Source organism: Erithacus rubecula (genome assembly GCF_903797595.1).
Source record: "Erithacus rubecula genome assembly, chromosome: 5".
Lineage (NCBI taxonomy): Eukaryota > Metazoa > Chordata > Aves > Passeriformes > Muscicapidae > Erithacus > Erithacus rubecula.
In genome coordinates, this window is record NC_136687.1 from 6,593,432 (window position 1) to 6,619,634 (window position 26,203).

The following is a 26,203-nucleotide window of genomic DNA, read 5'->3' on the forward strand; positions in this document are numbered from 1 at the left end:
AGCCTGGTTGCTTTTTGCCAGCAGCAATGTAGAAAAAGTGTTTAGCAGGGGGGAAAACACGTTCCACATAAATTATTCTCACTGCAGGATGAAGAGGAGCAAACTAACACTGTTGTACTTTGGGAAAGAGTTTGCAAAAGGGAAGGAGCTTAATTCAGTTAAAGTGAAATATCTGCCATCCCCTCTCCATAATATGCTTCAAAGAGCAATTATTGTAATTAACCCAGGCCAATACTGGACTGAGTGACCATGTGGATGTAGACACCCTGGGAACTGCATTTCCCCATGTGAATCCACGCTCAGGGACAGCCCAGGGGATGGATTCACAGCTGGGCTTCCACCTTGGCTTTTGTGAAATGGGCTGCTGGCTAGGTAGGACAGCTCTCCCAACCTCCCTGGTGGTGATCCCTCCCTGAATTCACCAAAGAGTGAATTTCCATGGAAGATGAGGAGTCCTGATTCAATGGGCATAGCAGAAGACACTGCTGTGCCAGACAATGCAGGGCATGGGGTTTATAGCAATTTTCTATCCTAACAGACCCACACATTTACTATTCCAGCCCAAAGAAGCAGGACTTGTAATTCTGATTACTTTTCAGTCCAAGTCACCAGTTGGACACCTTTTTTTTTTTTAAATTTTCATAGTTTAATTTGGAGAGTACTTCCCAAGAGATGTTGACAGTTTTTATTCAGCTAAACACCATGGAGTGCCACAGTCCCAGTACCTAAGGTCTCAAAGAAAGGAAACAAAGATGACAGTTAACAACTCTGCTCTTCACTCACATTTAAGATAATGTAAACATATTAAGATAATCTTCAGGCATGAAAATATCTGTACATTTTGCAAAACTAGGTAATGTTTCAGTTCTGAATGCACTTCTCCCTCTTTCCTTCTCTCTGATAATTAGGTTTCTTTAAGTAGAACAGTTTTTTAGATTTGTGGTGGTTATGGCCACTAAAACCTCAGTGGTGCTATTCCAGTCACTTCTGTGATTCACACTCAATCTTCAGCCATATGAAAGAAAGTAATACCTTAATTTAATTACACGGTGTCTTTTGTTGCTTAAATTTCTCTTAAATTACCTTGTGCTCTTGCATAGCAACAGGCTGCCCAGTGAAGCAGTGCAGACACCATTCCTGGAGGTATTTAAATACCTGGAGATATCTAAAAGATGTGCAGATGTGGCCCTTAGGGACATGGCTTAGTGGTGACCTAGGCAGGGCTGTGTTAATGGTTGGACTTGATGATCTTAAATGTCTTTTTCAACCTAAATGATTCTGTGATTTGGTGGTTGTTCTTCAGAGCATCATTTTGAGACTGGAGATTCTGTGTGTTCTCATCAGGCTGCAAACAGTCTCTGAAGAGACATGGGCAAAAAGCCTTTCCTGGAGTTCTTGGTTTTAGTCTCACTATTTTATTTGAGCACTACTTTGTTTAAGCACATGGCATCCAACCCCAGACCTCTAAATGACTGCTGTGGCACAGGCTGAGATCAAAACTCAGGCTGGAGACAGCACCAAAGAAAGGAAATAAAAACAGTCTCTCCAGGATTCAGCTTTTACCTCCACACCCCTTTACTTAAATATCTACAAATCCTTTCACTTATTCCTTTGCAGAGTTACCCACCTGGTCCCAGAGTAAAGCTAAAGGGGTCATTTCTTGGGCCACCCTCAGCTGGTTACTCAAGAGTTGGCTCTGGTGGGATGCTCAGTGTCAGTGGCAGACAGTTTCTGTAATTTCGACTCAAACTGCAGCTCTGTGCTTCTTCCCTTCACTCTTGCAGTAAATCCAGCTTTATTTATTCTCTCATAATTGTGCACTGTGTTTTTATTTAAATTTGCCTCCAGTCTCCTACCAATCAGCGCATCCAGGCATAAGTGCAGGCAGTACCTCAGATCTTGCTGGATTGCCTCACAGTTTCATCATCTTCAGCTCCTGAAATGCTCCAGGTCACTGCCTGAAGCTGAGGGAATGTATTCCTCCCTCAGACTCCAAACTGTCCCATGCAAAGTCCTTTGTGGTCCCAAGGACTGCCCTGGACAGCTCAGTGTGCAGGGAAGCCCTGCAATCACCCTCAGAGCCACACATCTTGTCAGGCACATCCCCTGTGACTGCCAGAAGTGATGTGTGACTTTGGCTTGCAGGAGAAAGTTAGGAGTGAGCAACTTAGTGAGTTGTTTGAATCCAGCTCAAGTTCCACCTCTGCTGTGCTTAATAAAATTCTTAATATCTCTGTAAGATTGAATGGGATCTCTCTGGCCTCCCTAGTGCCAGAGTGGCAATTACAGAATCCCAGAACAGTTTGGGTTGGAAGAGACCTTAAAGATCATCCAGTTCCAATCCCCTCTGCCATGGCCAGGGATGCCATCATGAGACTGGGCTGCCCACAGCCCCATCCCACCTGACTGTGAACACTTCCAGGGATGGGGCAGCACAACTTCTCCATCCCAGGGAATGATAATATTTCAGCCATGAGCTGGGCTGGCCAAGTGATAACTGCTCCCATACTCCAGATAAAGTAGTGGCCCTTGTGCATGCCTTGGCCTCAGAGTCTGGTGAAACAAATTTCAAAACACACTTTCCTGGCTCAGGATAGAAGATGTACTCAATTCCTTAGAAGTGTATGCATTGCACAGTGTCAGGACAGCAAAAATCAGCAATGAAAGGGCAAGAGCACACTTCTCAGCTCCTTACTTTGTGCTTACAGTGACTTTTACCATCTTCCTAATACCCCACCTGCCCTGATGTTGGAAAAGAAATTGAGAGAGCAGTAATTTTTTCTCCAAGTTCCCCCACCTTCCCCACCAACAGTGCTGTTGAGGTAAATGGGCCAATTCTCTCCACTCTAACAAACATTTCTGTAAAAGCAGCTGGTAGTTACAATCACAATGAGCACAGACACCAGCTAGAGATGAATCATTTATGTACTCTTTAACTTGTCTGGAACTACAGATTATGTCTACAGTGGAAAAGTTCATCTTGGAAAAGTTCATCTTAGCAAATATATTCGTTAGCTTGATTAGATCAACATCACCACAAGATTCAGTTTTACTTTGCCTTTGGCAGCAGCAAGGACAGCTGGGCAAAGCAGTGTTTAACATGGTGCTAGCAAAGGCATGTCAGATAATATCCTTTCCAACACAAAGCAGTCTCCCACAACAGACAAGCCATAGCAAAGAAACCAGTTTTGGTGGCCACTGAGTAAATGAAAATCTTTCTGAGTTTATAAATGTGTGGGCTGGGTCAACATCAGCTCCCAAAGCAAGGGCAGTTCTATGCAATGGCATCAGCATCAACAGGAGTTCTGCATAGTCCCAGGAAAATTCCACAGAATTGGCCATTGCTGGGAGCTCTAGACTGTCTTGGGAATTCCTGGAGGCTGCTTTCCAGATAATTTAGCAATGCACATTCCCTACAAAAGGCTTATTGGACACCAGAGCAGGCTGTGCCTGTGTGTGTGCCACAGCCATGCTCATAGACACAACTCTCCTCCCTGTGCACATCCCCACACCTGGGGGGCACCCCAGCCCCCACCAAACTGCTTCCCCAAAAGCTTACAGTTGCAAATGCTGTCTCCTGTTACTCACAAAGCACACACTCCCTCTCCAGTAGTTACAGGCACTCTACCTGTGCAAGCAGGTAATAGATGAGGTGCAAATGATGCAGTTGAATATGCTGCACACTCAGGAATAGTTGCTTGGTCAGAAGGAGCTAACAAACCTTGCTGTGCTGTAAGATATTTCCCCAAGCTGCTCCTTATTCCCTTTCACACACCCAGTGAAAAGCACCTGGTAGGTCTAAATTGCACACCCCAACTCTGTAACCCATCTGGGAGATGGAAAAGCTACAGGACAGGAAAGGGAAAGGAATGATTCTTCAGGCACAGCAGGAGTCAGCAGAGGTCAGTCAGCACAGCAGCACCAGAGCAGCACTGGAGGTCCACTGTGAACATCAAATCCATTTGGCTTCACTTGGTGAGCTACAGACTATGGCAAGGCCAACTCAGTCAATACACAATCACCATCAAAGGTGTGTGAGGGTTCCCTCATCCTCTGAACTCCATCTACACCAGTTCACCTGTCACACATCAGGATTAAGGCACTACTGGCTCTTTACCCATTTGCAATCCAGTCCATGTGCTGGTAGAGAGAATCGTCCTACACTGACTCTGCTCTACCAGAGGATTCCCCAACCCATGGAAACTCTTCCCCCAGCAGCTTAGCCAGTTTTTCTGGTTTGCTTTGCATTGACATGATGGTATGGAGCAGCTGGTGTGGCTCCTCTGGCTCACTGACTCTTACTCAGCTGCCTTGGAAAACTCTACAATGGAAGAAAATATGGAAATCAAAACATCAGATTCAGAAAGAATTGCCCTGGCTTGAGGAAAGCCAGAGAGATGGTGCTGCAAAGAACTTGGGCTAAGAGCCTGAAAAGTCCATGTGGCAGAAGTTACCTTCTCCTCACAGTCGGGAGAAATTTCTAAACACCATTTCAACTTTTGTTTTATCTGCCAGCCCAAGTGCTGTCATGGATTCCCTAATTAGGATGTCTGTGCACTGCAAAGATGTACCTGGATGCTTTTCTTTCAATGCTTTCCCTTGCCTTAATTCCAGAGGTGGTAACTGAAACACAGGCAAGACTTAATGAAGGACCAGACTAAAAGGGCCTGCAGCAGAGTGGAGATGGCAGCCCAGCTGAGCACCTGAAATCCATTTGTCCTCCAGAGCTGAGTGCCTGAGCACACTGCTAAATACCTACACATAGCATCCAGTCTGTGGACCCAAAAAAGAAAGAGTTCTCTCCATTCTTTCTGCTTGTCAACATAAGCAAATCCTGCATTCCTTGCTAGTAAAAGATAGGAGCTGGTGAGTTACTGCATGGATACAGCCCCTGCAGGCAACCATCTCCCTTTGCTCTCTAAGATTAACTCTTGTTCACACCTGCAAATCTTCTCCCCCCTGACAGGTATCAAATGTTACCAAGAGGTCTTCAGAGTTCCCAGCCTGCAATGCCAGAAGACAAAACCAATTTAATTCATGATCTTTGCAACCTTGGGGCTTTATAAAAACCCTTATCCCATCTCTAGCCACACACAGGCCATTCCATGATCCTATTCAATGCACTTGACCAGCAGAAGACTAATCTACCTCTCAAAGAGCCTGCTGGGCTAGCAGTGAACAGCTCAGAGACAGGGCTGGCAAACCCCAGAGCTCAGGAAGGGCCAGGAGACCACATAGCCTAGGGCAGACTCAGGGACAGGCCAGGTGTACCAAACTGTGCCACTATTGCCATGCCAGGGGCAGGGATTTTCCCTCTCTAGCTGGGAACAGAATGAGAGGCAAGAAGCCACAGCTTCAGGAGGAGCTTGCAGCCTGAATCTGATATGGAAAGTATCCCCAGGAGACATCAAAAAGTGTCCCCCAGCATCAGAAACAGCACTCCCATACGAGAAAAGTCTTTCCAGGCTGAAGTTTCAAAATGATTTCTATCTGCATTGCAATGAATTTGGCACTGGCAGGGGTTGAAACTCAAGAGTTAATGCAGTGCAGGTTTATGGTGAATGAATGCTTCTGGAGCCATAATTCACATTAATTGACAGGAGCTGTCTGCACAGCTATGAAATATGCACGTTCTAGCTGCAAAACAGGAATCCCTGTGAGCATCACAAAACAAACAGAGCATTTTGCTTCCAAGCACCGTGACTGCTGCTCTTTCTCACATCAAATAAAAACTTGAAGTTACATCCAGATCTGAAATGATGTGTGAATAGTCAAAGATGCAATTGCAACAAACCAAGGGAGAACAGGAACCATGAGAGAAATGTAGTGAGGAACAGCAGAACATTCCCTTCCACGCCTCACTTTGATCACAAAACACACAGAGCAACCAGTGAGCTCAAGGCAATGAAAATCATCAGGCAATTATCATTTGTGTCACCCATTTTCATCACTTCATTTTAAAACAGGGGCCTATGGGGACAAACTGGCTTAGCTCCATTGATTTGAGCACAACCATCCCCCTAAAGATTAATCATTTTGAAAAATGCATCTGTTCTGTGAATAGATCTGCTTTTAATGGCTAAAGTGGACTTACAGTCTTACATATATATTTAGGAGAAGAAGTTGTTTCTTAATGAGGAAATTAGTCAGGGGATGTACCCAAGGATCTTTACTGGGATTGCTGAGCCATGGATAAACTTGTCAGAAATAGAGGTTTGGGATGTGAGGTTTCAAATGTTGTATACAACTTCAAGCAGTGAGGGAAACATCTGAAAATCTTCAGTTTTTCAAAATGTGTCCCCACATCAAAGCACAGCCATCCTCTGAAGACATTTAGGTTTGACAATATATTTGGGGGAGATTTTCTGGAAGCTGGGGGAATCTTTATCTCAGAGGAATGTAATGGTATTTTGTAGATTTCTTTTAATGAACTTCTTGACCCAAACCCAGTAATGTTTAAAAATTCCATTTTAGGACACCACTTTAAAACAATTCTATCCTGCTCCTATGCAAAATGAAAACTCTCTTTGAAGCTATGAAAGCTGAAACAAACAGAGTTATCTGCTTACATCAGTAGCTGTAGGGGACAATGTTAGAAAACCAACAAACCCAGCCAATGCAAGTCAATTCTCACTGCAGTTGTAACTAGAGAGGGGTTTTTCCCTCATTCCTTTCCCAATTAATACTATTGAACACTAATATCTTCAAGGAAACATACTGGGAAGCAAAGTCCTCTGTCTAGATTATACACAGGGAATGTTTTTTTATCCCACCACCAAACACAAAGCATGGCCTAAAGGAAGGAGTGCTCACCAGGTTTCCTGTCCTCTGGCAGTGATGAGTGACATCTAACCCCACGTGGGGACACCCCCACCTATCCATCACCTTCCCTGAGACCTGTGAAACCCCCATTCCTGGAAGGGTCCAAGGTCAGACTGGGTGGGGCATGGAGCACTGGTCCAGTGAAAGTGTCCCTGCCTGCCTGTTCTAACCCACCAGACAAGCTTTAAGGTTCCTTCCAGCCCAAGCCATTCCAAGATTCTGTGGCCCTATGACTTGGCTGTGTTCCCCTCCCAGCACAGGCTTCCATCTTCACAGAGCTCCCCAAACAAGGTTCTGTGGAGCTCCAGGCTGGCTTGGGGAGACTGGGCTGGAGACCAATGAATGGAGACAAGGTAAGAGGTGGTGTTGCTAAATCTGAGAGACTGCACAAGGTTCTATCAGATTGTTCCCTGAAATAAATCTTGACATAGCCCTGACTAAATTTTTGGACCCAGGATCTAGGATCATATTTTACATTCCTTATGCATTGTGAAGAGCAGTGGAGGCCTTGTTATTCATTTCCTAAACCAATGGCAGGACTCTGCCAATCTCCTTCACATTGGGCTGTTCCTTATTCCCAAGAAGGGACCTGCTACATAAAACATGATCAGCTGAGGTGCTGCCAGTGAGCTCAGTTCAGGGGGATTCATCCCATCATTACTGAGGTTTAACTCATCCCTTTTGCCAGCAGAGTCATTCTGCCGGTTGGCTCCTGTGTGAGCAGTGAAGAAAACTGTGAACACTTAATCCTTCCCCAAAAGGCTGAAACTCCTGAGCCCAGGCCTGCAGTCATCACTTCCACAGCTCTTCCTTTACTTACACAAGCACTTCCACGTGTGGATGAGGTTGGAGGATTTTTGGGATGAGACCTCAGGTAATCCTGACCTGACCTGACTCGTAAAGCAGGAGGAAGGAGCTCAATCCAATTGGCTTGGGAGGCAGTGCACCTTGCCAGAGATACCTGATGCCAGTTCCTTTGAAAATAAATAAATAATCATCTTTCTGATTAAGTTTAGATACCCTTAGATGGGCAAGGAGAAATGAGTCAAAGCTGAAGACACCATCCTAAAGGAGTAGAAGAGGAAGATAGATGTCAGGACAAATTGTTTTCATGTGGAAGCTCAGCTGAAAGAGGTGTTAAATTGCAGGAGGTCGGTGCTTGCAGCTAAGGGCTTGCTTGTGAAGTTTCCTCTCCCACCCCAGCCCGGATGCTAAGTGAAAGCAAACAGGGCTTTTCCCTCTTTTTGAACCTGATCCTGCACTATTCAAAGCAGCTAGGCTTTGTTGTGATTCCCAGGTGGGGAGGAACACAGCCCACAGCACACTGCCTAGTCTGATGGCAGCAAAAAGAGCATTTCTGAAATGTGGCAGCTAAAATATTTGAACAAGCAGGTTTTCAAATCCCAATGTGGGCAGAAGGAGCTGTGTTTTAGCAGGTGTTAGCAGGAAAAGATAAAGCTGCTCAGTTGAAAATATGTCATCTTTCATTTGGAAATATGTCAGTAGGAGTGTGTTAGCACCTTTGTGCCAAGTCTGGACAAGCCCTGGAGGAGGAGAATGGCTGAACTAACAAGGAGAGGGAGGTGGAACATCTCGAGTGCTGCAGTACTCTGGGGAGGAGAGAGAAAACAGCTACCCTCTAATGGGAGCATTTTTAAAACCAAGGGATTTAGGAATTCACAGCTGCCAACATTTTTACAAATTTTCCCCAGGCAAAGCCTGAGGATCCTGTTTGAGGCAGGGCACATGGAGATCTTTCTGCATTAGGATTCCTGAGGCTGATGCTGCTGTGGATTCCACTGGGTTCTGCAGCAGTGGAAACATATTCCACTACAGGAAATAGTACAGGAGCCAGACCCAGAGACAGAGAGGAGAGGGGTCACCCCTCAAGAGTCCAAAGTGGTATCTGCAGATCCTGCTGCTGTAGCTCCTTTGACATCCAAGCTGGCATTTTGGATCCTACACAATCACAGCAAAACCCAGCCCAGGCATCTTCATGTCCCCCATCAATATCCCTAGCAGAACTTCAAGCACAGGCTGGATTTTCTCTGTGCATAGCCCCACTCACTTGGAACTTGCCCAAGCAGCTGCTCATACAGCCCCGAAGAGACACAATAAAAAGGCAGGGGAAATGTACAAATTCTACTTAATATGGAACAAGGGATCAGTTAATCTGATCCCTGAGGAACTCAGATATATTTACTTTCATGACAGTGTTCCAAGAAAACAGCTCTACTATCTTGGATCCACACTGCCTCTGTGCAGACTTGCCCGAATACCCAGGCCAGCTCTCAACCTGCTGCCTGCAACCAGATTTTGTATATTTTGAGCTATCTGTCTCTGTGGCACAGAAAGATGAATATAAACCCAAGGCACAGAGACACCAGCAGCAAAGACAATGTGAGTTGGGATGCTCTGATTTCTGTTCTGTTTCTCATGGTTCCACTCCCATCATAGCAAATCCAGAGCAACACATCAAGCAGGGGATAATTAAACACATCTTGAAGTCTGAATGGAGTTACAAGTAATAAATGGCTAAAGTCAATATCCCAGTATCCAGCACAGATTTCTAGAGCTATATCCCAACCCACAAAAACAGGAAGAAATATTTAACTCAAGTACAGACTGAAGAGAACTATGAAAATATTAGTCCTGATGGTCCTCTGATTATTAGCACAGCACTAATTACTGTCATGGCAGCTTCCAGTTCAGCTTCTCCCTCCAGGTCTGCACATTATCTCACAGTTTCCCTAGCAAAAGCATTGCAGCCTTCCCTGTTTTTCTGCACAGCCAGGTTTCCTAACCCTCCCCTCCATCCCCAATGCCAGGAGTATCCGGATCCTGCTGTGCCAACCCCACACTGGGGCAGCTGTAATTGTGTTGCCACAACATTGGATTAACAACAGGGTGACTCTGAAGGTACAACTTGTTTTTAATTTCCTTCTTGATGAAAAAAACAATTGCTGAAATCAATTACATTTTCATCGTATTTAAGAGGGTGATCAAAGTTCTGTTACTGTGCATGCCCAGAGCTGCCTCCTCCTTGGATAAAACAGGAAAAAACAATTTCCTGCACAAATCCACTTGGAATACACAAGTTCATTGAGCAGGGAATTCTAACAGCATGAAATGTCAGGGCCAATTGAATGTGGTGTGCTACCATGATGCACAGCAGCCACTGGCACCTTCACCAAAAACACATCCCAAGGGAAGCTCTCAACACCATGGCAGTCACAGCACCACGCCAAGAAATAAAAAACTGGGATTCAGCTGCTTCCTCAGGGTGAGGGAATTCAAAGACACTGCTTCCATGAGCCTGCCTCAACCACTACCCTGAGGAAAAGCCTAAAGGAGAAAATTCCAGGAGTCAAGACCTCTTTGCAGCCAGGAAGCTCCAAGTGACCATCAGAAATGAGAGCAGGAAAAAAAGAGCTGCCTGCAGCCTCCTGACCACAGCACTCAGCCCTGGAGAAAAGAGAAATCAAAATGGTTTTAAAAATCAGCCCTTAGGGAACATACCCTCAATTCTCTACTATGGTGGTTTTAATGGAATGACCCAGACAGACACCAAAATCCCCTGAAATATTTTGGAAAGGCAATGAATGGAACAGTTTTCAAAGAACAGGCAATGAGTATACTGGGTGCTTAACCCCTTTCAGCAGATCTGATTTCCATTGTTTTTAGGAGTAAAAAGTAGTTTTCAGAAGCAAATTAAGCCAATTCCAAAGAAACCCTTTCTTCTTGGAACTGTGGAGTGAGTTCAAAGAGCTGCAATGGCAGCAGTGTCACTGTAGGGGCACAGCAGGGTGGCCATGGGGACCAGCAGAGCAGGGCCAGGCTGGACATGCTGGCTTTCCTTTGCCCACAGCTGGCATCCCATCTCTGAGACCCCCTGGGAGTCTGGACAGGCCATTGGTGACACTGTGAAGGAGAGGAGAAAAAACTCTGCACTTACCCCTGAGCCAAAATGGCTTTTTCTCCACATAGGAAAAGTTCTCAGGAGTTTTGGAGGAATGGTATAGGAGGATCATGCCATCAACTTGAGCCCAGATGAAAGAACTCAGCAGAGCAAGCCCAGCCATGGATCCAGGGCAGCATGCAGGACCCTGCAGAACAGGGAGATCTGAGTCTGAGCCAGGTGCAAATCCATCAATGCATTCATGATGACAAAAGTCCCACACCACCTCCCTCCCAAGCACCACAAGACACTCTGACCCCCTGCATTAGTTCAGCCTCAGTCCAGGCAGCCTCAAACACACTGAATATATTCTCAGCAGAAGAGAGCCCCTGTTTCCAAGTTTTTAGTTTAAATGCACCATACAGAGGGTGAGCTTCACACCACAATCCATGGTGGGAGGTTGTTACTCAGCTCAAACACCAACCCCACTGGAGGTCACATTGGTCCTCCAGAAGTCCAGTGACTCAAGCAGTCAACAGGAGCTCTTCCTTGCATGGCTCTTCTGAGTCATGCAGGGACAGATTTAAATATGTGGAGGGGTAAGACAAAGCCAGTGTGTCATTTCTGTGGCTGTGTCCAGGCAAAGCAGCTTGTCCAACACTTTGGGACATGAGAAGGGGCAAACTCTGTTATCACAGCAAGCTACCCCAGGTGCAGGATGAGCCTTGTAGAGCATAACTGAGCAAGTTGTACCTGCCAGAGTAAAACTGAACAAGCCCTTAGATACTGTGGCCTTTGTGTGGCTCAGTCCTTTCCAGTGCCTACATGGTGGAAACAAAGCAGGCAGATTGAGATTCTCATTTCTGACAAGGCAAAAGAAACTTACAGGGGCTGAATGAGAAAAATGATGCAGCATGAGCTGTTTAAAGGATCATCTTTATCCTTTGCTGTGCAGGGGGGCTGCAGCTCCTCTGAGGGGTTATAATTCCATAATTCTGTTACAGTACAGGGGACCACTGTTCCTGACTGGTGAATATAAGCACTCATGCAATAAAATGAGAGTCATAACAGCCAGTATGGCCATTTTAAGGAAACAGAATGAAATACAACTCATTTAGTCTGAATATCAGCTGCTGTTTCCACAGTTTCCTTAATAATGGAATAATTTGTCAGAGGAAATTAAAGAAGTCACATTTCAGAAGGTTTTATTGACACTGGATGAAAGAAGACAAAATATACATTAAATAAATTGTCGTATTAATAGAAGGGAATGGAGGGCTTATTCCTTCTTGTATCCCCACTTTCTGTGCATGCTCAGCCTTTTACCCAAAGGGATTATGTCTCTCTTTCCATGTTAACATTAAAACTGCATACCTCTCTGAAAGATACAATTCAGTGAAACACAAAGTATTGAGCTTAATACAAAAGTAAAGGGATGAAGTTCTGTGCCCTCTGTATTTTATAGGGGATGAGACTGGATGATCTCATGGGCCCTCCTGGTCCTACTGGCTGTAACTCCATCAGTGAATGACTTTTTAGAAAGGATTTTTATTTTTAGATCCTCTGCAATTCATTTTGCATCTTTCTTGGGAGATAAGAGATTTAGGAAGACAAAGCTGAATTAAAGATCCATATAACAACAAATAAACAAATATGCAGTGTTTTTGCTGACAAATTGAGGGTATCATGGATCAGCAGTCTTATTATAGTCTCAGAGAGAAAAGATCAAAAGACAGATCAATGCATCAGCTTTTAGTTGGTTTTAGATGGCATACTAAGGGATTAAGAACTCAAAGGATTTCCCTTCAAAACTCAGAGAGTTTCCAGAACATGTAACAGTTTTAGGTCAAATTATAATAATTAACTTGAGATAGTGTGTTGACTGGAGAGGAACTTTGCCAAAAACAATTTTGCACATCACTAAATACTGACGTTTGAATTCATAAGGGAAACTTGTTTTAGCTCTCCCACAAGTTTATACAGGTTCAGCCATTAAAAGAGAGGTTGGTCTTTGCAAATAACAAGAGCTGAAAGTTGTAACGCTTCCCAAGTCAGATGGGGAGTCATCCCAAGAGGATGATGTATAATGTAGCAGAAAGAATGTTTAAAAATACATGGGATCATGCTGCTATATGGATATCCATGGCCTCTTAAAAGTCTGATAATTAATTAGCAGCAGGATAGCTAATCAGCGCTTCTGTGTCCTTTGCAAGATCTTCAGGAAACTAGGAAACATAAATGCCAGGACTTATTTTTAGTAGGCAACTCATCTTTGATAATGAATAGCTGGACATCTGGCAGGAAAAGAAAATACTATCTCAGCCCAAAGTTGAAATTCGACATTCTTATTAGAGACCTGATGTATTTCAGCCAGGTGGAATGGCCTGGCCACAGGAGTCCCTGGGTGGTACCAGACAACCTACATTAGATAGACAAATAGGCTGTATTAAGAGGAGAAACAATTTTAAGGTCACATGTAGGTGTTTTTTAAATAGAAAATATCCTTTTCCTGTTGCTACGTACCCTAACGAGCAAGCTCAGATATCTGCATTGGCCAGACCTAACTTGATTTAATTTCATTCAACCCACATTCCTCAAACATCCAGCTGTCAATACCTCCTATCACCCCTGCAGGCTGCTTCACCCTTTAGAGGAGATGAGGCAGCTGAAGAAAGTAATTTCATTTAAAAAAAAAAGCACAATAATACACACAAGAAACCAAAAAACAGGCAGCTTGAAGAATTAGACAGTCCAACAATCGCTGGGTCAATTCGCATTAAGGCGAACAAAGAGCAGACGGCAACAAGAGGATGAGTTAAATGGCCTGGTGGCTGCTGCCTGTCCCTAATTCTCTGTTGACTTTCCCCAGCTCCCTGTCAGGGGGTGCTGCAGCATTTGACCCCCGTTTCCAGGCTGGGGACACGCGGCCCTGCCATGGGTGACCGCCCTCCCTCAGGCCATCAGCGATTTACGGCCTGCTCTCCATCACCCCAGAGAAACTGTCTCACAGATGTTGGCATTGTCGCTCATTCAGTGTCACCGTGGGGCTCTCCTGCATTGTGTCCCCGCACAAAGGGGTGGCATTCAGGGGCTGTGGGGGCAGTCAGGGCTGGGCTGTGCCGGGCTCTTTGTTGGGGCTCCTCAGCCCAGGGTATCGCCTGCCCTTGCACTCCCCTGCGCTGGAGGCAAGGCCCGCGGAGGAGCTGGCAGGAAGGAAGGATTTTCTGCCTTTTGTGGGCTCTTTCTGTGCTATTTTTGTTCTCCAGGACAGCTTTTGTTGCCCAAGGTAATGATCCTTGGCCCTTATTCATATCTCTGCTTTTGTCCGGGGGCCTTTGTAGGGGATGCGCTGGGGGTGAAACCCTCCAGACAGCACCAGGGCCAGCCCCTGCTCTGTATAGGGCTATAAATAACTAGCTGGGAGCTATCTGCTATGAAATCATCCTTGTCACAGCATTGGCAGCAGGTTGTGCAGAAGGTTTCGCCAAGGAGCTGCAGATGCGTTCTGGCTCAGGAAAGTATCCCCAGACACACCCCAGTGACTCCAGAGGTGACCCCAGGGTGATGAGCAGCATCCCAGAGGCTGGCCAGGACAAGGCTGCAGCTCAGCCCTGGGCTCCTTTGAGTGCAGGCACACTCCCATCTGTAGGGACTGAAAAAGCAGTTCCAGGAATCATATAAACCACAGCAAAATGCTCCCCCCGAATTTCTGCCGAACCCCCTGGGGTGATGTTCTCACCCCTTCTGAGTGCTCCTCCCCTGGTGCCTGCAAAGGGATGAGATGGCAAAAAATATGCACACAGTGGTCTTTAGGCACATTCATGTGTAAATACATAAAATAAATATAAAAAAGTGAAAACAGCTTCAGTCTTTAAAAGAAGAGGAGCTCCAAGGCCTCGTCTCCCCTCTCTCAGTGCCAGCACCAGTTTCAGGGTACAGTCTACTCCTCACTGGAGCCTGCCCAGAGCCAGTGCTGCTCTGCATCCCTGCACAGTTCTCAGAGCTCCCCCGGGCTCCAGACCTGTGAACAGTTACACAAGTTCTCACATGCACACTGCTAAGCATATTTGTTTTTATTTTTTCAGGTTCAAGGCCTCAGAGTGTAAGCTCCGGAGGGTAGGGAGGCTCTGCTGTTCAGACATCTAAGCCACCACACCCACCTGTGAGGAGGAGGGATTTTTTTTTTAATATATATCTATTTTTTTTTAATCTCCCATCCATCAGCTCAACAGCAAAAATGGTGCCAAATGAAGTCTTTCCACTCATGCAATTTTTGTGGGCTAGAATTCACCACGTGTTTAACCACGACTCCTTGGCCAGTCCCTGCAGCACCCAGGTTCCCAGGTGGTCCCCCCATCCCAGCACCAGCCAAGCCTGCAACTGTTTAGTTTCTAAGCTCAGGGCAGTCAGGCCAGAGTGGATACAGGCCAAATATAATATAGACACACAGAGGCCCATATTATATAAAATACATATACACACACACATATATTTTATGTATATGCATATATATATGTATATAAAAATATATAAACTCACACACAATGTGTGTGTTTAAAATGGAAACCCCCAACTAGAAAATAAAATATTTCATTGCAAAGTGAATATATATTTTTTTTAATGCTTAGAAAAATGTGTTAAAATATAACTAGGACATTAATGAATCCCTGTTCAAATGAAATACAGGGCTTCTTACTGACTGCACAAAAAAATTTTTACTGTTAATTTATATCACTTCTAATAGGAAAATATCATATGGAGTGAAATATTATATTTGCTACAGAATGGGCCTAAGTCTTCATGGTCCACCAAGCTGTCCTCAGCAGCAAACCCATGGCACAGAGGGTCTGGAAAACTCAAAACTGAACTGGAGAATATGAAATTCACCCTGGTGGGATCCTTCTGTCCTCATGAAACTGTGGAGCCAGGCAGTTTCCTCTGAGCCTGGTCTGGGGAAAAGCTCTCCCTCCAGACCAGCTCATTTTCTCAAGTTTACTCTTTAAACAGGTGCCATCCCCTGGTGTGCCCACAGGGAAGGTGACCTCCTGGAGTAAAGTCCTTCTCTGGGGTCCCAAGCTGCCCATGATGATTTTATTGGAAAGGAGACCCCTGTTTGATGGGCAGAGCCTGGTGGGGGTTGGGAACCCAGCCAGGAAAGGGTTCTTGGCACAGGGAGGCTTTGAGATCTCAGACCTTCAAACAAAAGCCACAGGTTGTGTGGGCAGGTTTCCTGAATCACTGCACCCTGTTATTAGGGCATTCAGCTGGGAGGGGAGAGACCTGCACTGTTCCACTGGCAATTTAATTATTTTATACAAATGGGAACATCTTTAAAAGTTTCAGAGTCTGGGAGAGGCTTTGAGAGCTTTGTTTGGACATTTCTTTGGGAAAAGCAAGTTCAAGTCCCATCAAGCAGAGGAAAATCACTCATGGGAGTCTCCCAGATCCCACATGGATACTTTATAGGCCTGGGCATGGGGAGGAGTGAGGAAAGCACAGCATTGATGCTTTCTCCAGCTCTTCAATGGACAAAAATTATTAACTCATTTTGTGCCTCAGACCAAGTCCAATCTTTGAGCCTCCAGCCCTAACAGACTCTTCTAGTGCTCACAGAAATAACTTCCAAAAGTTATGGCAGGAGCTTTTCTGCAGCAGTGAGTGTGATAAGGGCTCTGTTAATCTTCCCCTAAGGTCAGTGACCAGAGATGGGCTTCTCCAGAAGACAAGCACAACCACTGAAGGGGAAAGTTTCCCTCCAGAGGGATCTGTCTCTTCTTACCAAAGGAAGAAGAACCCCTGGCCACCAGAATACAAGGAACAGAGTGCAAGGAACATTCTCTGGTGCTGGAAAAAAAAAAAAATTCAAATGGTTTTGGTTGGAAGTGAGCAATCTGAGCACCAAATCTCAGTGTTTCCACTGGCCTTCACCTCATGAAATTCTTTAATATGACCCTGTACAATTCCCAGTGCAGTGTGTGGATGTTTGGTTTTCCTGCACAAAGATTATTCACACACTGACCCATAACTGGTCAGAGGAGAGCATTAACATATGTAAAGGATTGAGCCAAGCCCTTGGAAGCTTATAGGAAAGAAAACAAACTAATGTGCTGACATAGCACTTTAATAAGGAGTAATCAAGAAAAAGAGCAATGTTATATGGTTTGAACAATACATGAATTATGTGATGGTGACACTGAAATTCCTGGAAAATGGGAGGAATCCCTTTTCCTCAGAGTTCAAAAGATGGTGCCCTGGTCTAGCTGGGAAGGGCAGCCTGCCAGGACAGGACAGCACAGCAGAACCTCTCCAAGTCTGATGAGTAATTGGTTTTCACCACTTTAACAAAGAAAACTTTCAGCATGTAGGTACAAGGATGGCACAACCTGAGGAGATAAAAAGAGAAGGCCAACATGAGCAGCCAAAACAGGCCAGTCTGAGTCAGTTTGTTATGGCAGATGTAGCTGAGATCAACCAAAGGTGATTTGGTGATTCCTTAGGTAATCTCATGCAGCAAACCTAGCTAATGGCTGTGCTCTGCTTTTGTGCAAGCAGTAATTAATTATCACAGCTGCATTGGGAGGAAAAATACATTAAAAATCATTTTGCTTTGTTCAGCTTAGTCTAGAACAACAATGTAAGGTTCCTCAGGGGAGAGGTTTTTTAAGATTTACTGAGCACAGCTCACATCAGTTGGGTTTCCCTACATCCCCAAGAGATCCAGGATCAGTAAATTAGGCTTTCACCAGCAGTTCTTGCCATGGACCAAGCTGTGACCAAGGGTGCAAGGAGAGCAAAGGCATCTCAGCCATCAGTGATGGGTGACAGTCCCTCCATCAGCAACCAGAGCGAACCCACTGAGTTGCTGGAAAGAATCTCTCACTTCAGTGGACTTTGGATCCCATCCCAAAGGGAAAAGCAATTTCCATCACAGAAATATTCCTGCCACCAAGATTTTTATTGCTCCTTTGTTAAATGTGCTGCAAAGGCTCACATAATAAAGTTCCAGAAATCATCCAGTATCAACAGGTTTCAGCTGGAGTGATTAACCAAAGCACAGGAACTTGGAGAGCAAGTGTATTAATGTCTCCTGGCCACTAAATCTTTCTTGCCAAGAAATAAAAAAGCCAAAAAAAGAAAAATAATTAGGAAGTTAGAACAATGACTCCAAATCCCAGAGGGGTTCACTAAATGTTTACAGAAGATAGACTGCAATGAAGGGATGATTAGAAATATGTTAGCTGCAGGACTTTGATAGCAACAAATCTGTCTTGGCAGGGGGAGGAATAGAGGAACAGCAACAGCAGTCAAACAGGCAAAATCCACAGTCTCAGGGATTTTGCAGTCCTGCAAATATCTACTATATGGGTCTAAATGTAAGAAGGCATTGGACATATGCTTGAAATTTTGCATAATGAGAAACAAATTGAAAAGAGTTGGGCACATAGTGGAGCCATTCAAGCCTTTCAAGCCAGCTGGGACCATCCACCCAGTGACGAAGCAGAGACTCTCCTTGGGAGCAGCACTGCTCACAGCTGCTGCTGGCACCAGGGACCAGGGCAGCTTGTGCCAGTGCAGCCCTGGGAAATGAAAGCAGATTCTGGACCTTGCTGGGCTCTTTCATATTCAAGGGCAGGGGACAAGCAGAACACCTGGAGTGCTTTGATTAGTGACACCTGTGTCTATACAGTAAAGTCAATTTTTACAATCATTTTCACACATTTGGGCCAGTGCAATATATCCAGAGCTGTGATGCTCCCCAGTCCCTTCTCTTGCCTGGCTGCAGCCCATTGGTCTATTACCATATGTATAGAGCTGCAGACCATTGCAAACAAAGCACAGGACAAGCTTTCAAAAGTGGCTGGAGGATGCAGGGCCACTTTACCTATCCAAAAAGTCAAGACCAGCAGCAGTCTTGTCACCTGTGTTCCTCTGCCTCTTGCATCTCCCCACCCCAGCTGTGCCAGGCACCACATACAGAAGCTCAAGGCATCTATCAGAAGCACAGCCAAGCAAACACACACACAAACATCCCTGTGCCAAGAGGCTGATAATGGTTTCTTCTCTCTTTTTCATGACTTCCAGATCCAATTGGCTCTGTTTTTATGAGACTCTTTATTTTTCTAATTTTCAACTCTGCCTGAAGTCTGTTAAACTATTCCCATACATGCCAGGACTCAAGTGCTGGTCACAGGAGTAAAGTATGGGCTCTCAGGGGAGAAAGAAAACAGTGATGAGTTGTACTAAATTCTAACTGGGTGCTTCAAGGAGTCCTCTGGGCATGGATCCACACCTATTGCACCCCAGCCTGACCAACCATGCTGGTGTGCCCCACCAGGCCCCCCAGACCAAGCAGCCCCAGGCTCCCCAGTTAAACAGGCCAGACAAAGCATTTTGCTCTGTTGTAGCCCCTTCAGCCACACAGAGCTCATAGCTGATGCTGGGAATTTCTGCCAGGGACTTCAAAGAGGGCAGGATCCAACTCATCGTTTGAAGCCCAGCCCGTTCCCTGTCCTTAGGCGAGCGGAGGAGCCATGAGAACAGCTCAGAAACCTCAGCTGCTTCAAAGCACATCTGCCTACCTTGGGAATGGAGAAGTGCCCTACAAACACATCTGCCCCCAGCACCTGCAGAGCAGTGGAGACCCTGAGAGCTCATGCTGCCCAAGATGAGCTGTCTCCTGTTTGCCAGCTGCACATCCTCAGCTGTCTCAGTCCCTCCTATTCCACATCCCATCCCAGTCCTTCCCACAGCATACTGCCACAAAAGCTGTGCCAGTCCAAAGGCTTTGCCAGAATAAAGGAATAATCCTGTCCAGGATGAGTGGCCTGATAGCTCAGCTTCCCTGAGAGCAGTGGTGGAAAAACAGCACAGAAATATTTCAGTAACAGTGTGGCAATCTCCTTTCAATTAATAGTTTATTGCAGTAATTTGGCCTGGTTTGCTGCTTGTAGGTCGTCAGTATGAAGTCACTCTCCCCCAAAGGGGCTCGTAATTCAATGTTTTCCCTCTGTGCATGTTCCTTCTCACATCCTGTCCCACCCAAGCGTGAGGTCAAGCAGCGTCCTCATTTCCCTGGGAAGCCCTGGGAGCATTTTACAACTGAAGTGACATGATGCCTAAAAATCCAAATAAAACAGGACAAGGCACACAGGAGAGGATGGACATCCCAAGAGGATGAGTTTTGGGGACACCTCTGTTCTCGTGTGTTCCCCAGATGGTGCCAGGACAGCACCTTGGCAAGAGTGACCAAATGTGTGCCAAGGCATTTGCCCACACTGAAGCTGTGGAAAGGTCACAGGCCAGGGCAAAGACCCTGTACTGGCCATTCATGCCCACCAGTGGCCACGGAGCAGTGGGACCTGCCCATGTCAACCTCATGGTGCCAGGTCAGTCCATGACCTGTATTAAGAAAAGCAAAGACACCACATTTTCTGTATGGAAAAGGCCCAAAGGGGAGTTCTGAAGGAATCTTGAAACACTTCATGGCTCCTTGGAGGAGCTGGTCCAGGATGCCACTGCATGAGGCAGCAGGGAGCCTTGGGGAAATCTCCCTTTTGTCTCTGGAACTCTGTTCCCCATCTGCCCAATGGGAAAAACCAGCACGTTCCCTTCTCACAGGGGTTGTTGGAGCTGCACATCAAAGAACATGAGGTGTCCAGGCACTGTGGGGATGTTTTCAACTCAGGAACCATGTGAGCACCCAACCTGAGGTGGAAACACGAAGTAAGGCATTTTCAAGCTGAAATAATCCAAGTCATTTTTGTCATCTCCAACTTCAAAGATACAAGCTCCAATATTTTGTCTCCTTGGGAAGTGGAAAAACATTCTTCTTGTCCAATACAGACCCATGCCAACAGCAGGCAAAATTTTGGCCTGTTGAATTAATTAACATAGTTTTTTAATTAAGACTCCAAATTTCACCCAGCCTGGTTTAGGGCATGTCTACACAGATGGGAGCAGACACACATGGCCTCCTCTGTCTGCCTTCCAAACCAGCTTGACTGAGCTGGATTCAGCATCACACCAAGCTGGCTACTTGAGGGGAGTAAAACAGGCTCATAACAGGCAGGGTGGAATATTTAAGCCCAGCACTGCATGAACATGGCTTCTTGATGAAGCTGGCTTGTGCCCATTTGTCTTGCAGAGCAAGAGAGTTCACATCTGTTTGCATCCATCCATACAGGCATGTCCTTGTATGCCTGTTTTCAAGCTTTCTAAATATCTTTTTATTTGGCCACCCACTGCTGGAAGTATTTTCATTACAGCTTTTAGGAATTGCAGTTTTCCATTTTACTGTTTCCTTGTACTGTACAAAGCCAAATTATTGTGGTGTTCACAATAATCAGCAAAAAATCAGGAATACAAATAAATATTATTATAACAGCATTAAATAGCAACAAATAAATTACATTTTACAAATGTTTTTGTTTCTGATAATCACAGGTGTTATTTACAACACAGGTTTTATTTCATATGGGGGTGGATACAGTGATCTATTATTTTGTCAAATTCTTCTAAAAATAGCACATTAATTGGTACACACTTCAATAAAATACTCAGCCAGGGTCAAACCTACAAGACATGGAAGTATCCATGGAATGGATGCAGTCACAGGAAAACAAACCATTCCCATTTAATCTGTTTTAATCTTCAGCCAAGTTCTGGATAAACACACACATGAAACACAGCTGAAACAATCTCAGCATTTACTATGATGGTTTTCAGCATGGGCCATGAATTTGTTCAGTATCAACCCAGTCACCAGGAAGGAATCCTCTGGACATGGAATAAGAGGAAATACACAAAATGTACAGAGGAAAAACTTTTTCAGAGGAACACAATTCAAAATTTGCAGGAACATAATTTACAATGAATGAAGTAATTTACTCAGAGAAGGAGGAAACTTGCAATAATTCATTTGAAGTGGTTTTCTTTGCAAAAACACTGTCCAAGATTAGGCTTATCAGAGGCATTCTCATAGCTTGTGTGTGCAATTGAAGCAGTCTGTGGAGTATAAGCTGGCAGTTATTCTGACAGAAAACATGCAAGCAAATTAAATAGATTTAACCATTTGCTGGAGTAATGTCAGTGCTCCTTGTGACTCAACCAAAGTTTTTGCTAATTGGTATTTTGATAATATTGCCAAGAGAAGGCAAAATTATTGCTCTTACACAAATATCACTCTCACCAAAGAGAGAAGCCATAAGGCAAAGCTGCTGGGGGGAAAAAAAACCCAAAAAAACAAACCCCAATAAAACCAAAAACCCAACCTAGAACCAAAAAACATGCCTAGTAGCACCATGGCTTTCTTCTCAACAGCAATATTTGCAGTCCTTTATTCAAGGCAGCCTCAAAAAATCCAAGTACATTGACATTCCCAGAGCACAGCAGCTTTCAGAGCTGTTTTGTGAGCAGGAGATTGGGTAGATTTGCCAGTAAAACTGGAATATTTTGCTGCTGGTGGCAGAGAGCAACAACCTGCACAGCCATCAGGAGAGACATCATCATCAACCTTCAGCCCTTTCAGCAACACAAAAAGGAATTGTAATAGTGGATCAAAGCAACATCCAGCCTGTTACTACTATTGAAACAAACCAGATGTTTCTTAGAATGATAAACAACAAGCCCACCAAAACTGTGTTATATTCCTCTCGGAGCCTATTTCTCTGCTGTGTGCTGTATTATTCAGCCTACCAAGACCCTTCAAAATCAGTAAGAACCCTGCAGAACTGACCCTGTTGGAGATCTCACTCCACACTCATATACTGTGTAGACAGGAGGTAGGAAAGGTTAATTGCTTGAGCAGCTGTGCAGGGGCAGGAGGTGCTTTTGCCCCACCAAACCCTGACACAACCCCCAGGCTCAGAAAGACAGGAAAATGAGATTTGCTCTTCTCTCATCTTCGCTATGGTCCACTTCTTGGATCTTAATCCAAGCTCTTCAGAACTCACAAAGAAATAAATTAACAAGGCTGGACACTGCAGCTGCCAAAACAAAAGTTTATTCCACAGTCATGAGAATTAAAATTACTCATGGGCTCAGCCAAAATCTTCTCTAAGCAGACAAATTTTCTGATCATCTGTAGAGGCAAATACCCCAGTTATACAGAGGACTGTAACTAAACAGTTATTCAGGTTTGGCTGAAAGGATTTGGCCTGCAGTGTTGATTCTTGTTTGGAGTTGATGTGCCTTACAAGACTGAGGGTTTGAAGGGCTGGGGGGGAAGGTGAGCAAGAGGACTTGGGATAGTTAAACCAACAAGATGATCAGGGAAACTGCTCTACACACTAACCAAAGCTTAAAGTAAAGCCATGCCTCTTACTGGGATATCCAAAAGGTTTGATGAATTTCAGCTTTTGGCCTGGGACACAGCATAATGGATGCAAGGGAATGAAGAGATACTTCCTTAAACCAACTTTTTCTCTGAGGAACCAACTCCATGGGTGTCTTCTGGGGACAGTAAGTATCAGTGGACTCTCTATTTTCATTAGCTTCACTGTACCTTCAGTCATGTCCTATATCTATATTTCAGCTGGGTATCCCAAGCAGGCTGAAGCCCACACAAGCCCAGCTCAGTTAAGTCTGTCTTAACTGCACAGACTCCAACTCATGATCAGGTTCAAGACAAGTTTTGGGGAGCAAAGATTCCAGTGTGTAACTACTCTCAGCACAGGCAGCCTATCCAGTGTGCTGTCCAATCCACACCTTTTATTACTCCATCAAGGCTAATCGAGGTCTCAAGGACCTCAATAGCACCTGCCACTGAGATGACTAGAAAATACAAATTAATCTGTTACAGAGCAGTAGGACACATTTGCAGACATTCAGTTCTTGTAGCTGCTGTAGAGGTGCATACCCAGATGAAGAAACAATCTGGGCTTTGCTCATAATTTGTTCCCTGCAGCAAAGGATGGTCTGGCCTGTCCTGCCTGCTCAAGGGACACAGGATATCTATATATCTATATATCTATATATCTATATATCTATATATCTATATATCTATATATCTATATATCTATATATCTATGGAATATCTGCAGGGCTGCCAGGTGCTTCCTGCCACATCATCTTTGTTCCTGTAGCCCAAGCAGTGGGGGCTGATCCAGGCACACTCTCAACTGCCACATAAAGGGCTATGAAAAGAGAATTGCAGACAATGTTGTTTCCACAGCACTCCCACAAGCTTTTGCAAGAACTTGCTGTAAATGGCTGTTAGTTTGGATTAGTTCATCAAAAGACATTTGTAAGATGCTCATTCTTTGCACATCAATAAAGAGTGGCAAGAGGTGGATTATTTTGATGCTGTATTTCTTTTTGAGTTTGATGTTTGTCCCCCATGAGCACGTTAAGTATGGTGGGAGCTGCAGGTTCTACAGGTTTTCCCACCTCATAGGTAGGTGAGTAGGTATTTGTTGTCAACTATCAACAACCCAACCCACAATTGCCTTTTCTTGCTGCCTCTCAGAAAACCACATCTGTGCCTTGTCTCCCTACACTGTCTTGCAGTCCACATCCACTGTCAAGCTCTACAAAAATCTTTCTCCAGGATAAATTCCACTAGAAAATACCTGTTGGCAATTTTCTGTCAAGCTAGAAAGCTTTACCAGGAAATTCTTGTCCTTCCATCTATGAACTCCATCCATTTCCAACCACTCTGCCCTATCCCATCCAGGCAGTCCTCTCCAGATCAGGAAAGATATACAATACTCACAACTGGAACACCCGGGGGTTTTTTCATATCCACAGTTGCCAAAATAAACTCTCCATGAGATAGAGTAAAAAAAATTACTACCAGAGTGAGTTATGCTCTGATTGCTGCATTCCTCTCAGCTTTCCCTGGGGCTTGCTTGTGCACAGCCCTTCGAGGAAAGGCTCTGAATGCTGAGTTTGTTTGTGTACCCTTTTCAGGATTTAACTCTAGCAACACCTGAAGGCAGCTCATGAATGAATGGGTGGATTAACAAATACAAACTGTGAGCAAACACAGTGTGCTCAGCACAGCTCCTGATTTGCTTTATCCCACACTTGCTGGGCCATGCTGAGGGGCAGGGGGATGTATTTGTGACCCACCAGGCTCATGCTGCATGAAAGTTTCCACCTTCCTCTGGGGTTTGAATTGCCCACTGTTTCATTTTACTGAGTTTTTCCTTGCTTCTCTTTGCCTGCACTGAAAGGAAAACCAAAAGCTCTCTGATGATCATGATGTTTCCTTTTCTTCATCTTCCTGCCAGGGTGATCCCCTCAGCTCCTCTCCCAGGTGTGGCCAGCACCCTGAGTTATGGGCTATATGAGGCCATTCTACTCATCCCACTCACATCTTCTGCCTTTAATCTCCACCTCATTCCCTTCCCTCACCTCTATTTGTTTTCCCAACTGATGAAACACACAGAGCAAAGCTTTTCCTCACCTACAACTCTTTCCTGGTTAAAGTAGTCACTGAAAAACTTGACCTGCATTAACCAGAGCTTCTCACGTCATCATATTCAGCTTTTTCATTCCTGAGGCTTTAGTCACTTTTTCAATAGTTGCTTCACCTCTTTACATGTATAGAGACCTGGCTGACTGGTTCCTTCATTCCCCAACCATCTTACTGGGGTTTTTTATGCTGTAGTGCAGTCTGGGCCACACTTTGGCTCTCTGGGGTGACATGGTAAAGGACCCACACTGTTCCCACTGCTGTTGGCATCTCACTCTCAGCTCCCCTGGGAACCTCCAGCCATACAGGGGCTTTTTGGACAATAAATTGTATTTTAGTGGCTTGAAAAGCCATCTATGGAGAGATGTCCTAGGTGTTTCTCTCTTCTACAGGCCTAATGTCCTGTGCTGGACCAATCTTATGATATATAATATAATCTACATTATATATAATCTTCATTATATTTTATGGACTCATCCTACTAAACTCACAATTCAAAGCCTAAGGATTGAGGACATACAACCATCACTGTCCCTTCAGCAGGTTCAGCTGTGTCCAGCCCAGGCAAGGGCCCTGCTGCCCCACACAACCCAGCCTCCCCAGCACTGGACACTTGCTGAAGCACAGAAGGGGATTACCTGATCCAAGGATGAAATTGCAGCTCACCTGTCCCCAGGGCTGGTTTGGAGAGACAAATCCCCTTTTCCCCTTAATTTGCCTTGAGCAGAGGGTTGCTTGCTTTAATGGGGAAAACGTTTTTTATGGTCCATGAAAACAATTCATGTCCTTTAAAGTATTAAGGTAGCTGTAACCTCAAAGGACGACATATTAGTTTTCCATTAAACACCTTTATGTGTTATTTTTAGGAATGGACAGTACAACCTAAATAAAAATTTTAACTGCATGATCATCAACTCTCAGAATGGAAAGAGGACAAGTTTCTGAGCACACCACAAGCCAGAAAAACACTCTCAAATTAAATGGAAAGACACTGGATTGTGCAAACCCTTGGGAATATCCTGAGTATCCAGTCACCACAGAGTAAATATGAATTGGAACCGAGATCA

The 26,203-nt window shown here is 44.8% G+C and overlaps 1 long non-coding RNA gene across 1 annotated transcript; it reads right to left on the reverse strand.

The window, feature by feature from the left end:
* Positions 1 to 9,840: 9,840 nt before the first annotated feature.
* LOC306802856 lies at positions 9,841 to 13,122 on the reverse strand. The gene is made up of 3 exons (XR_013774495.1): positions 13,062 to 13,122; positions 10,778 to 10,928; positions 9,841 to 10,287 (listed from the first exon to the last, which is right to left on the reverse strand). It is a non-coding gene; the product is annotated as an uncharacterized lncRNA (long non-coding RNA).
* Positions 13,123 to 26,203: the final 13,081 nt, after the last annotated feature.